Genomic DNA, 13,027 nt, shown 5'->3' with positions numbered 1-13,027 from the left:
GGGTTCGATCTTTGATTCTGTTGGCCTATTCCTTGAAAGAGGTGGTTCCTCCTCTAGGGATTCAGGGGAGATCTACCAGAGGCATGGCGGCGACGGTGGCAGAGCTTCAGGGGACTTCGGTGGTGGAGATTTGCAGGGCCGCCACTTGGGCTTCTCCTTCGACGTTTGTGCGTCATTATAGGCTGTCGGACTTGGGTAGTTGGAGTCGGTGTTAGGTCACCGGGTCTTATCCTCTATGAGATAATGTTTGGGGATGTTCTTGGTGCAGGATATTAAATAAAGGTCTTGCAACTCGATGTCCGTCTCCTGTGTGTTTTTCTTGCTATGTCTCATTGGTTAAAAGGAAGGCGAGGGAGGGACGGGAGGTAATGCTTCCATTTTCTTACGATAATGGCATTACTCCTAGTCCTACTCCCTCGCCTTCCTTTTCCGTTCCCTCCCACCCTCCCGGTACGGACTGTCCGAGTTGCTGCTTGGGCTTGGTTTTTGTACAGGAGGGGATAAGGGTGGGGGGGGTTTTTGAAAGGGGAAGGGAGGGTCTACAGGGGAGGCGGGAGGCCTCATTGGTTAAAAGGAAGGCGAGGGAGTAGGACTAGGAGTATTGCCATTATCGTAAGAAAATGGAAGCATTGTAAACTCCTAACTGGAATTTTCTTGCCACATAAATTGAAAATGAAAAGTAAAATAGTTTCACATAACTAACTGGACTTTTCTTGCTATATAAACTGAAAAGTAAAAGTTTCACATAAGCGAGCCGACGGCCGTCATCAGCACAAAGCAGATACACAAAGGTAAATAAAAGTTCACTTGCAGTGAAACCTATCAGCAAAAGTGCAATTATCTACGTAACTAGCAAAAGTGCAATTACCTATGTAACAGGATCGATATCATGCAAAGCGCTCGACTTCTGTCCAGCGAGATCGTGCTGCGAAAAAAGAGAAAAAGTAGTCCAGAAACCAGATGGAAAACATGGAACCTCGTATGTTTTCAGTACTTGGTCGCTGTGCTCGAGGAGGGCTTAACACCGGAATGCATGCCATTCACTAATAAAAGCAATCAGATTTTAAAAGGCAAGCCCACAAACCAATGAAAGAGACTGACGTGACATGGGCGTGGTTTGAAGCCCAAAGAGAGATTACAACATGAGACGGAGCACTTTGCGCTCGCCCCTAAAAAGAAGAGAAGCAGCATTAAGAAACATCATAGGTGCACTGTTTATATTCAGAGTGACAGGATTTCCATAGTGAACTTAGACGCAAGTCAGTTCTCATGTACACACTACTGTTTAGACCAGATTTCTTTTAAGCTGGAGCAACTTCATAGGCTACTAGGTCAAACAGAAGACAGCAAAGTGGATGTGGGGTTACGGCCACAGCTGCTGACTTTGATACTATGGGGACTAGGCTTGAGTCATGGCGTTGGCTCACCAACATCTTGCGTTTCTGGGTGAATCACTTAATCTCCCTGTGCCTCGAAATAAATATGACTTTGTGTAATGTAACTGGTTCTCAAGTAAAAACAATCCAATGAGTCAATTTAGTGCTAAATAAAACTGCAAAAATATAAAAAACATGTTTTGTACAGCACACATCATATGTGTCAATGAACAAAAAAAAGGCTGGTATATCTTGCATCTGCATTTCAGGGCTACTGCAGCCATATACGGCACTCTGTAAACCCTCGGATTTCAGAAAAAAGAAACATGAAATGTCACACATGACCACATTTGGTCGAGCTAGGAAGCTGGGTTCGACCCCAACTGTTCAGTTTCACTTTGTACAATTCAACCACTAGATGGGCATCTCTTTCTAACATCAAAGGTCAATGCTTTGTCTGTAATTTTTGAAGGATGAGATTAGAGCGTAGGTAACACTGTCTGCTCCTCGACCATGTTTGGTTGCTTATGTGACCAGTTTTAATGTGCTCAGTTTGCGCATAATGCCTTTGTGACTTTACAAGTACTCAGCAGTGTTCATCCTCTTGGCACTATGTTCAGACTTTTAGTGCTACTTTGGGTTCAGTCCTTCTAAAGGGGACTGCCACCTGGGTTTATGTTGTGTGTCCAGGCCTTGGTCTTACTTCATGTTGGAACAGCGTAGATTTGGCTGCCACCCCCAATGTCATAATCATGACTTATGTGCATTAATAACAACAAATATAATGTGTGTCCTAACAGTTCATTAATGTAAAGTGGTGCACTTGAGGTATTAATGGAGTGCATTCACTATAGTGTTAGGGAAAAAGTCATGTATGGTATGTCTTACTTTCACTAAATGAAATGTAATCCTTGAGTTTAATATTCTAACCATCATCATGTTATTTGAATGCATTTACATTCAAAACATAAGAGTTTATGAAATATGTGCACTAAGGTTTGAAGTTTAATGTTAAAAATGTATGTCTACAACACAGTTATGTCCCTGTATTAGTAAAGTTTGCATTAATTTTGACTTTAACATAGAATTCTAATCATATTTACATGTCAGATTGACTAGGCCTGACTTTCTTTAATGTGAGAAACTGTTTCCCAGTTCTACTAAGTCCTTGAAGGTGGAACAAGAGGAGCTCAAGAGTGAGAAGACTTTTCCTTATTCATACATGTGGCCAAAGATATCCCAAGGACCAAGGAAAGCAAAGGTCACAGGACTGCCCTTGGAACATAAGTTAAACCGTGGGACAGGATGATACAAAGGAGCTAGCTGTAGTGAGGTGACCAAGAATGAGTTACCTAATGGATGTCTACAGTATTAGATAGGGCTTACTCTAATTGAATATTAGGAGCAGACCTCTGACTTCCTTCTTTTCTCCCCACGCGTTGCTGTGTGTGGCTTAAGCTTACACTTGAGTCTCTAACAAGACAGTTGACCGAGCTTCTGAAATGCTGACACCTTCCTCTTCATTTTTCCAAATCTTTTTTGATTTATTTTTACTCCTAAATTTTTGCCCTTGTGTATTCTAGTTAGATGTTTTCTTTTCAAATAAGATTAGACTTTTAGGAGTTCCCCTGCCTGTCCATAGAATAACTCAGCTAGATGCTTTTAACCTGCACTTATGTGTAAGAGAAAAGCCCGTCTGTTTTCTGAGCATTAAATACTCTTGCTGATAATTTCTTTTGCTGTTACTGAATGTTTGGTTTGCCTCATGTTAACTCGTCTAAATTTCTTCAGACGTTTTGTCTTCCCTATGGTTATTTTACATCTCTACAGTATATTCTTGCAATTTGATTACATTAACATGAGTGTTAATTTGCAATAAAACTATTTAACTTTATTTCTGATTGGGGTTTTTATTGTGTGGCCAAATTGGTTACACTGTGATTAAATGATTATCAATTGCGGCCTTGTTCCCTAGTAAAACCCTTTGCAAGGATCCAAAGGATCATTGCCTTGATATAAAGCATACAAAATGCTCCATCAAAGAACTTCACTTGATTCTGTACTCCAAGATGGCCTCTCAACACGAGGCACTTGGGGTAGCAATACTGGCAATGAACAGGTTGATCCCTAAGGCTACCCATGGCTTTGTATTTTAGTGGGGTTTGGAGCACTTTCAATCTGTGTCTACCGCCCACAACTGTTGTCTTTCTACCATTGTGCATATCCTGGCTGATTCAACTGTTGGCTTTGTTCACTGCGGCAATTTATGTTGCATCTATCTATCTGCGAATTAATACACTCTTCCTTTTCCATAACCAGGAGGAGGAATTGCATTTCTACATATCCGCTTAACTGAAGTAAACATTTTTTTTAACTGACTGCCAATGTATTTATCCTGTGCTATGCTGGAATTAATTTGGGGGCTGCTAGCTTTTACCGTTTACATTATTTATCGGTCTGAAAGTAGTTTTGCATGGCCTCTAACCTGTAACACCGATCATGCTTTGTTTGTTTTTATTGCAGTTTTATGATTCTCTATGGCTTTGGTTCAACTGGTATGTTAATGTTAAGATATAACAGTGGAAAATTAACAGAGAGGCACTGAAATACTAGTTACTGCTTTGATTTACTTGCGAGAAAGTGTCACTCAAAGTGCCACAGACCTTCCAACTCTCATGATGCCACCATGTGACACACAGTATCAGTTCCCATCACATGGTCACCCGCTGAGGAGCAGATATCACACGTGGTAGGGAAACTAGCTGAAAACCACTGTAAACAGAGGTTTTCAGCTGTTTTTCAGAGGCTTTCAACTGCAGATGCCCATTAATGGGTGTGAACAAATCCAGAACATTGGCAAAAGCCTCAGCAAGCTTTTTTGTTTTAGAGGAGAGGGCCTGGGGGCTGTGTTGGGGGCAAAAGATATGCCTTTTAGATATCTCTCGGCATGAGGCCCCACCCCTCCTATAGTGTCCTGCTGGATACTTTCTAGTGTCTGCACAACTGTGTCACCAGCCACTCCCTGACGGCTGACCTGTTACACTTACCCCACACCGATTCCTTCCAGGCGTCACCAGTCTGATGACCCTCCCAATAAAAGGGGTCTGACGCATGTGCCCTGGGCCAGTTAGTCATACAATAACTGTGTCTGTGTCACCTTTATCGCCTCATGTGGACCTAGGGCTCAAGACCCTACAATGGCGACGAGCAGGTCTGACCCCACGAGTGCACAGGCAGCAACTCCGCTATTCTTCATGGGGGAATCATGGGGGAAGTGTAGCCTGAGCTCAAGGTACCCCTGCACCTGCTGCCAGCAGGAAAGCCACCACATGAGTAAAGAAGACGACATCCAGCCTCCCTGCACGAAGGTGCATGCCTGCAGTACAGAAATAATGGATCTGGAGCAGTGTCCAACGACCCACCGGGCATGACGTGAGCCCCTCAAGTAGAAAGGTATGCAACTGGAGAAAGAGAGAAACACAAGTTCATGGTAAAACCAGCACCGTGTTTGAGGCTCCCAGCCCCCACACCGGCTGTAGGCACACAGCAACTGAGGCAGGACAAGGCAAGAAGAAGGCAACCCAGCGAGTATACCAGCATCTGCCGGTAAGGCCCTTGCAGCCTCCCACATGTCCATGCCTGTGCAGCTATCCACCATACTGATTGGCCTTGCCGTGTGCTCCTGTAATGCCCACATGGGCAAAGAGACTGCGCTTACAGTGAAGCAGGTTGAAGTGCCAGCAGGAACGGTCCCCCCACCATCTCCCCTGGTGCAGGTCACCTCCAGGCAGCGAGACAAGACAGAGCACGCATCAACGTCAAGGGAAGCCCACCACAGTGTTCCCCACCCTGTGCTGTCGGTGATCTCCGCAGACCAACAAAACAAGCATTTGCAATGCAACGGGTCTCGCGTTTGCTCATGTTAGAGCTGATAGCATTGTAAACTCCTAACCAGACTTTTCACCTACCGGCAAAAGTGCATTTATGTACGTAACCCGAAAAAGTGCAATTAACTACATAAAGCGCTCGAGTTCTGCCAAGCGAAATCGCGCTAGTAAATTAAAGAAAAAGTAGTCCACGAGCCGGACAGAAAACCGCGAGCCTGGCATGTTTTCTGTACTTGGTCGATGCGCTCGAGGAGGGCTAGCCCCCGGAAAAGGCATGACGTATGCATGCCTTCGACTAATGAAAGCAAGCAGATTTTATTAGGCAAGCCCACGAACCAATGAAAGACACTGACGTAACGCCGATAGGGCTCCGAGCCCTTTTCTAAACACTAAAGCGTCTTGCTGCGATACGTATGCGCGAGCGCATGCAACGCAGGCTCGACCCTAAAAAGATCTGCGGTGTCCCCCGGCAATTGGCCGGCACCGCATGTCATTACCTGCAGGTGAGGGGGCCTTTATCCGTTTCTGCTTCCAGCCTCTGCAACGGCTTGCCAGTATAAGTTGCCACTTCAGGGCACTTGAGGTGTGCCCATCCTACAAGCAATGCAGTGGCCTCTCCAAGAGACACCAGGAACAGCAGACATCCACTAGCAGACTGCAAAGGAGGGCGGTGATTACAGAGCCACCTTGCGATTACCTACTGCACCACAGGAGGGCCCAGTAAGGACTACAAAGTAAGCCAGCCCCAACAGTTAAAAAAAAAAAAGTCTTGCATAGAACAAGGCTGCTCTGCTGTCCAGCAAGAAGGAGGGCAGGCAAAGCCCCACTACCTCGCCCTAAACAGTGAAGCACACTGATGGCTGCTGTGCAAGTGCGGCACTTCGCTAACAATAGGACTGAGCCTCACCTGCTCTGAACATCCTGAGGCTGCATCTGAGCTGAATGCCCACAGTGCCTTTATGCACAGCCCTCAATGAGTGCCATACGACCACAGCTGAGGAAAGCTGCCATGGCCTGAGAGTAGAGATGGCTGCAGCATCACCTAGCGGGCATGTGCTGCCAGTGCCAAAACAGGATAAGAAGAGACAGTTGTGTCTCCTGAGGCACTGCAGCAAGAGTCTGTGAACCCCAGCAGTGAGCCCCAAGAAGCCCATAGCTGGTGCAGCCAAGAGCCCAATGAAAAGAGAACGTGCACTGCACGTGTGCCACACCCCAATGGCTGTCCGTTGCCACCGCAAGAGAGAAGATAGCACTGCACATCCCAAGTGGTGAACGCCCACTACCGCAAGGGAAAGAACTGGCATGCAAGACTGCAACAGGGGGTGCCCATGAAGTAGGACTGAGAGCACGCAATCAGAGGGGCGCAGCGGGCTCCAACTGGAAACCTGATGGCACGGGCATGAGCCCTGAAAAGAGAGAGTCCTCAGAGTGAGAGGGAATGTTGACCGAATGAGGCTGCACCACCCGGCCACCCCCAGCACTGACTGGCCACTGTTGGCCTGCTAGTGAGCATGTCACACAGTGACAGACTTTGCTAAGCACGCCTGCACTAAGGCAGGACCAAGTGCTGCAATGGCGTAGACTTGAGGCGCAAGAACTATGGGCCAGATGTAGTAAGCCCTCGCAAACGGTGAAAAACGCTGTTTGCGAGGCGCAAAAGGCCTTCCGCGATGCAGAATCACATTTTGCGAGTCGGTACTGACTCGCAAAATGTGATTCCGACTCGCAAATAGGAAGGGGTGTTCCCTTCCTATTTGCGACCGCATCGCGATGTAGAGTTGCTTTGTGACCGCGAAAGCGGTCGCAAACCAACTCGCAGTTACCATCCACTTGAAGTGGATGGTAACTCATTCGCAAAAGGGAAGGGGTCCCCATGGGACCCCTTCCCCTTTGTGAATGCAAAAAAACATTTTTTTTCAGAGCAGGCAGTGGTCTTATGGACCACTGCCTACTCTGAAAAAAACGAAACTAAATGGTTTCGGTATTTTTTCGTTTGGCAGCTCGTTTTCCTTTAAGGAAAACGGGCTGCAAAAAGAAAAAAAAAATGCTTTATTAAGAAAGCAGTCACGGACATGGTGTCTGCTGTCTCCAGCAGGCCACCATCCCTGTGAGTGCCTAGACTCGCTATGGGGTCGCAAACTGCGACCCACCTCATAAATATTCATGAGGTGGGTCTTTGCAACCCCATAGTGAGTCGCAGAAGGTGTCTGTGACACCTTTCTGCATTTCATATTGCGACTTGCAATTTGCGAGTCGCTATGACTCGCAAATTGCAAGTCGCAATATGAAAACTACCTACATCTGGCCCTATGCTCTTGAGTGAAGAAGAGAAGGTGGAAGCCAGGGAACGAAGCACCAAGAAGATCCCTGAGGAACAGACAGGGCCTGTGAGAGGTCTGCAGCGAAGGAGAAATAGGCCTATGAACAGGATGTGACCAGGGAGGTCCCTGTTAAGAGGGCATCACAGTGGAAGGCCTGGTCAGAAGAAAGAGGAGAAGAGAAACAGTCCTATGAATAGGACATGACCAGGGAGGTCCCTGTGAAGATGTCATCACAGCGAGAGGCCTGATCAGAAGAAAGAGAAGAGAAAGAGTCCTATGAACAGGACATGACTACGGAGATCCCTGTAAAGATAACATGACAGCGAGAGACCTGGTCAGAAGAGTGAAGAGTGTGGCATGACACCACATAGTAAGAAAATGTTGACGAGGGGAAGAGAATGGCATGATGCCACATCGCAAAGAAGAATAAAGAAGAGGAGAGAATGCTGTGTGACAGAGCTGTCACATGGAAGATCCCAACAACCACAGGTGTGCAGGAGGAAGGAAGAAGAGCTACAAGATCAAGGGAGGAAGAAGAGTGACAAGACTCGTGCCACTACCAGACAGTACATCCAGCAACACAAGCCAGCCACTGGGGTGTAGCGACATCACTAGAGGCAGCATAGAGGGAGTTCTGAAAGTAAGCCAACGGGGTGCGCAAACCTGGTAGCTGCCCCACACTTCACACCTGTCACTGGTTGCTTGAGAGAGATGGCATCCCTCTGAGCTACTGCACATTCCAAACAAGAAGAAGAACTGCATCCACAATGTAACAAGCCCAGGGGCCACGATCTCCCTTCAGTCATCCTCACTCCAAGAAAGACAGTGCCACCTGTAGAACAAGCTGTTGAATGGCTAAATTTTCATGTTTACCATGTGCATCAACAGAACCATTAACGGAGCATTGCACCACCACAGTTGAACCCTCAGCCTGCAAAACATCCAGAGACCAATGAGGCATTCTTGGCACCGTTGGAGACTTACCTCTCAGAGACCATCTGTTAGACCCCACATGCACTTGAGTCCTGCTGAAGAGACCACACCCGACCATTGTATCACTCACCCTTGTGGTTGCACGAGCGGTTTGGACGTGGCCCTGTTGAGAGTTCCGCAGCGACTCCTTTGTGCTGCTTACAGGAGACACCACACAGCCCACACAGTCCCATGGCAATCCAGCGAAAAGGGCCTCAAGGAAATTCTGGTGTGAGAGCATCCCGGCATGAGAGACGAGTCTGGAGCTGCTCCAATGAAAGGTACTGGGATGGCACCGAGGCCTCAGTGGGAGATGTTGTCCCCGTTTTTGAAGGTTTGCCTTTCAAGGAGCCAAAGGGCCTCTAAATAAATCTCCGTTGTAGACTCCGCTCCAAAGTCATCCCCAACCCCCTCTACATTCACGCCCCCTTCACACACACACACACGCATACACACATTCCCACATGCATCCACGCATGCATACATACATTCACATACACATCCACACACACTTTCATACATACACGCATTCACATAACACAACATACGCGCACTCACACCTCCATACATGCACACATGCATTCAACGCGCAACATACACCTGCATCCATGCACACACAAACATTCACACACACCCTCTCCCCTGTCGGGAACCCGACTTTCCTGGATCCAGGGGGTCCTCTGGCAGGAGGTCCTCTGGCAGGAGACGGGACGGGGCGCTGCTACCGCCAGCAGTGCCCGCCAGCAGAACACCGCCAGACTGTATTATGGGTCATAATTTGGCTGGAGGCGGTCTACTGGCGTGCCCTTGCCTCCATCTGCCGACATGGCCACAGCCGGATTTCCGCCATTCTTCCGGCAGAAATCCGGCTGTGGTTATAATACGGTGGATGGCTGGTAGCCGCGGCAACGTCTTTTGGCGGCCATTGCCGCAGCGGTAGGCGGAACTTACCGCCAATGTCTTAATGAGGGCATATGTGTCTGTCGTTCTTATCGCCTCATGTGGGCCTAGGGCCCAAGAACCTACACCTCCAAGGCCCGCCACTTCTCACATGTGTGATTTTTGTTGAAGTTGGCAGATCTGGTGTCACTCATTTGGCAGTAGAATGTCACTCATACTCACAGTGAACCACAGAAATGTCACTCATAAGTAATCTGAAACTTGGTAGCTATGTAGATGAAAATGAGGACGGTGGCACTCTACAAATTCAAACAGGTTGAGCGGTACGCCATGCTAGAAAACATGTTTGAAATATACAATAAACAAAACAAGCATTTGCAATGCAATCGGTCTCGCATTTGCGAGACTTAGAGGTACAGGCATTGTAAATATCAATGTCTTTCATCTATGTGTTTTGGTTTGGAGTGGAATTATGTGGGTTAAATTAGAATTGCTAGTTGTGGAATAGTGTGGGGTGGAATTGTGCAGTGTGGAGTGGATGCGAGTAGTGGAATTATGTTGCATGGTGGACAGTGGAATTTTGTGTATAGTAATTATGTGGTTTTGAGCGCACTGGAATTATGTGGAGTGGGGCTGTGTGTCACGGAGTGTAATGATTTGGAATGGTATTTTGTGCTGTGTAGAGGTATGTTGTGGAGTTTAATTATGTAGTGTGTTCTTTAATTTTGTGGCAAACCGTGGTATTCTGTGGTGTGGACCGGAAACATTTTGGGCATTTTCTAGCAGTCTGTCTTATACTGTGTGTAATACAAGTTCAAAATAATGAATTACATATTTACATTGCTTTCTGGTTCAGGTTGTGACCTTATAGCACTAATAATACACAAGTCACTTTTCTACACTGCACCAACCAAGACTTAATTCTGTGGCTCTCCGGTTACACACAGGCCTCTGCAGTGCATTAACCAATAGAGGTTTCATAATTTTTTTTTTTTTTTTTGAGTCCTCATTCACTTAACCGGCAACACAAAAACCTGGAGACCTCCTCTAGGGGATCGTTTAGTTCATGTTTGATCTCCCCTTAGAGGCTCCTGACCGGGGTGGCATCTCTGATTGGTAATGCTTCAATAGCAATATAGGTTTCATAATGTACCATAGTGCATTTCCCAATGAGTAACAACTTTTGGAATGTATTTTTCATTTAAGCTGAATGTTATTTTATATGTAGCTACCCGGCGGTGAAAGACCAAAATAAATAAATAAAAAAGCGAACAGAATATTTTATATTAGCCATAACTTTTACCCTGCCCCCACGCTCACTGACCCGCCCCAACTGCATACAGCATCACAATTCCCATACTTTTTTCAATGCACTTCGCCCGCTGACAGCAGTACATAATACTGCACCCTCCAATGAGTATGGCAAAGAGGGGGGCACTAACTTGCTTTTTAACACTGAGGTGCTGCACCCTCCCCCTTCCTGTTAATCGCTCTCCCTGGTGGTGGGTGCGATCCTGCTGTTACAAACCCTCTACGGGATGTGGCGGGAGTAGGCTTAGAAGGAGGCAGCTCAGAGTTCTCTCTGGCTCAGTGAACAAAGCAGTTCAACGCTGTTATTGTTCGTTTTGCAGCTAGTCCCGTGAGGGCGTGTGGCGCTCACCTGCGCCCATCTATCTTGTGCTCCCTAGTGCAGTCTAACCTGCTGGTGCTTGGTATGGTCAGAGCTGTGTGACAGACATGGATTGACACTTCTATCATAGAGAACTGCAGCAGAGGCCTTGCTCCAGACAAAGCTTGTGTGACAGCCACTGGAGGAGAGATGCACAAACTGAGCATGCTATGCACCAAAATATTTGTGGATTAGTGGCGAAATGCGTTTTACTGCAGCAGATGAAAATATGTATAGAGCATCTCTTATATCGTACATTTATGAATCGAGTCACATTTCAAATGGTGAGCTTTTACATAACCTAATGCACTCGGGGTTGTTGACTGGTGTGCTTTTTGATACATGATGATTTTTAATCGGTAGCTTAGACTTTTTGTCATTTCATTACACTTTGGAGTGTGCTCTCCTGTAATTGGATCACTGTATTCAGGGAGTTGTAGTTCAATTACCCCATTGGACAAAAGTGTCAAGTTTTAAGGGTTCTCTATATTCCCACACTGTGGGAATGTAACAACCCGAAGCTGTTTGTCTTTTTCTGAGCGCTAGACAGAATTCAGCAAGAGAGATCTCCCGCTGAGTAGAATCCCCTCTCCCTGGTCTTTGCTGCTGGGTGTTAAGTATAAGAACAAATATTTCCGTACACACAGGAAAGCCTTGCTAAACAAATGTAGAACATCGTAAAAACAAAAGCTTTGAAAGCAATGTGCACAAGCTTTAGCAAAGCATACGAAAAACAACCTTCTGGAGACATGGGCACTCTGCAACAAGAAAAAGAGTGTGGGACCACAAAGGGAAATGCACTAAAGAGAAAGGATACAGGTAATTGGTCACTACTCCAAGGGATGGGGAAAGACATGAGAAGGAGGGGCATATAACACAAAGAAACTGCACAGAAGCAAGCTTTGGGGGAACAATGCTTTCATTAACAAATCAACAGTGGTAGGCGGGCTGAAAGCCCACAGAATGAACACAGCACATCTCGAATAGACAGCTCATGCACTGCCTAGGCGAGACCTAAAAACGGCCATCGAGAAAAAGAGACTCTTGAGCTAAAGCAGAGGAAAGCTGCTTGAGTAGCCCTATATGCACGGAGCACAGAATTGTGAATGACAAACAAAAACCATAATAAAAATCATACTTACCAGCAAGGAGTATGCTGTGACCGAATAAAGACAGGAAGTGGACTCAATCACCCTGCCTTTGTAGGCTGACTTAGGAAATGATTATGTCGGCCACTTTGATAGGGGTGGATCATTTTTTTACTAGTATGGGCAATGTCTGTGAAGGAGGGACTAATATTCATGTGGTGAAAGACTGAGATGAAGAAGATTTAAGAGAAGATATTGCTCAGTTTTGTGACAGAGAGGCAGTGAGACTGATCGGACTTCAGGAATGTTAACATAGGCTACAAACAAGTGTATACAAATTTGTGACAACAATAATTGTTTCTATTTTCAATCTGCAGAAGCTGTAAAATTTAAATTCTCCAGGTAGGTCATGGGGATATTCACACTGCAATGCACAACCTCATTCCATCCAGTGATGCAACTCATTTCGGACCCGCTGTGCTGTAAACCAGATGCAGTACAGCATTGAAAATCAAATGCGCTTTGTGGCACATTTATGCAGCTCCTCCCCCAATATCCTGGCGTGCACCTGAACCACACAACCCCAAACACTAACAACCTCCTAGGGGACCTTAATACACTTGGACTCACCCAACGAGTAAAGAACCCTATCAAACAACCCTGCCAGACATCCCATCAAACCACTGTTCACCAACTTCTCCGACATCCCAGTGGACAAGCCCACCCTCTAATTGGGGCTGACCACATTTAATTTGCTCATAACCTTCAAATGCACTATGCAGCCCCTCCACATTTAACCTGGCATGCACCTGAA

This window comes from Pleurodeles waltl, chromosome 7 (assembly GCF_031143425.1).
Source record: "Pleurodeles waltl isolate 20211129_DDA chromosome 7, aPleWal1.hap1.20221129, whole genome shotgun sequence".
Taxonomy (NCBI): domain Eukaryota; kingdom Metazoa; phylum Chordata; class Amphibia; order Caudata; family Salamandridae; genus Pleurodeles; species Pleurodeles waltl.
The sequence above is the reverse complement of the archived record's forward strand: the minus strand, read 5'-3'. Positions refer to the sequence as shown.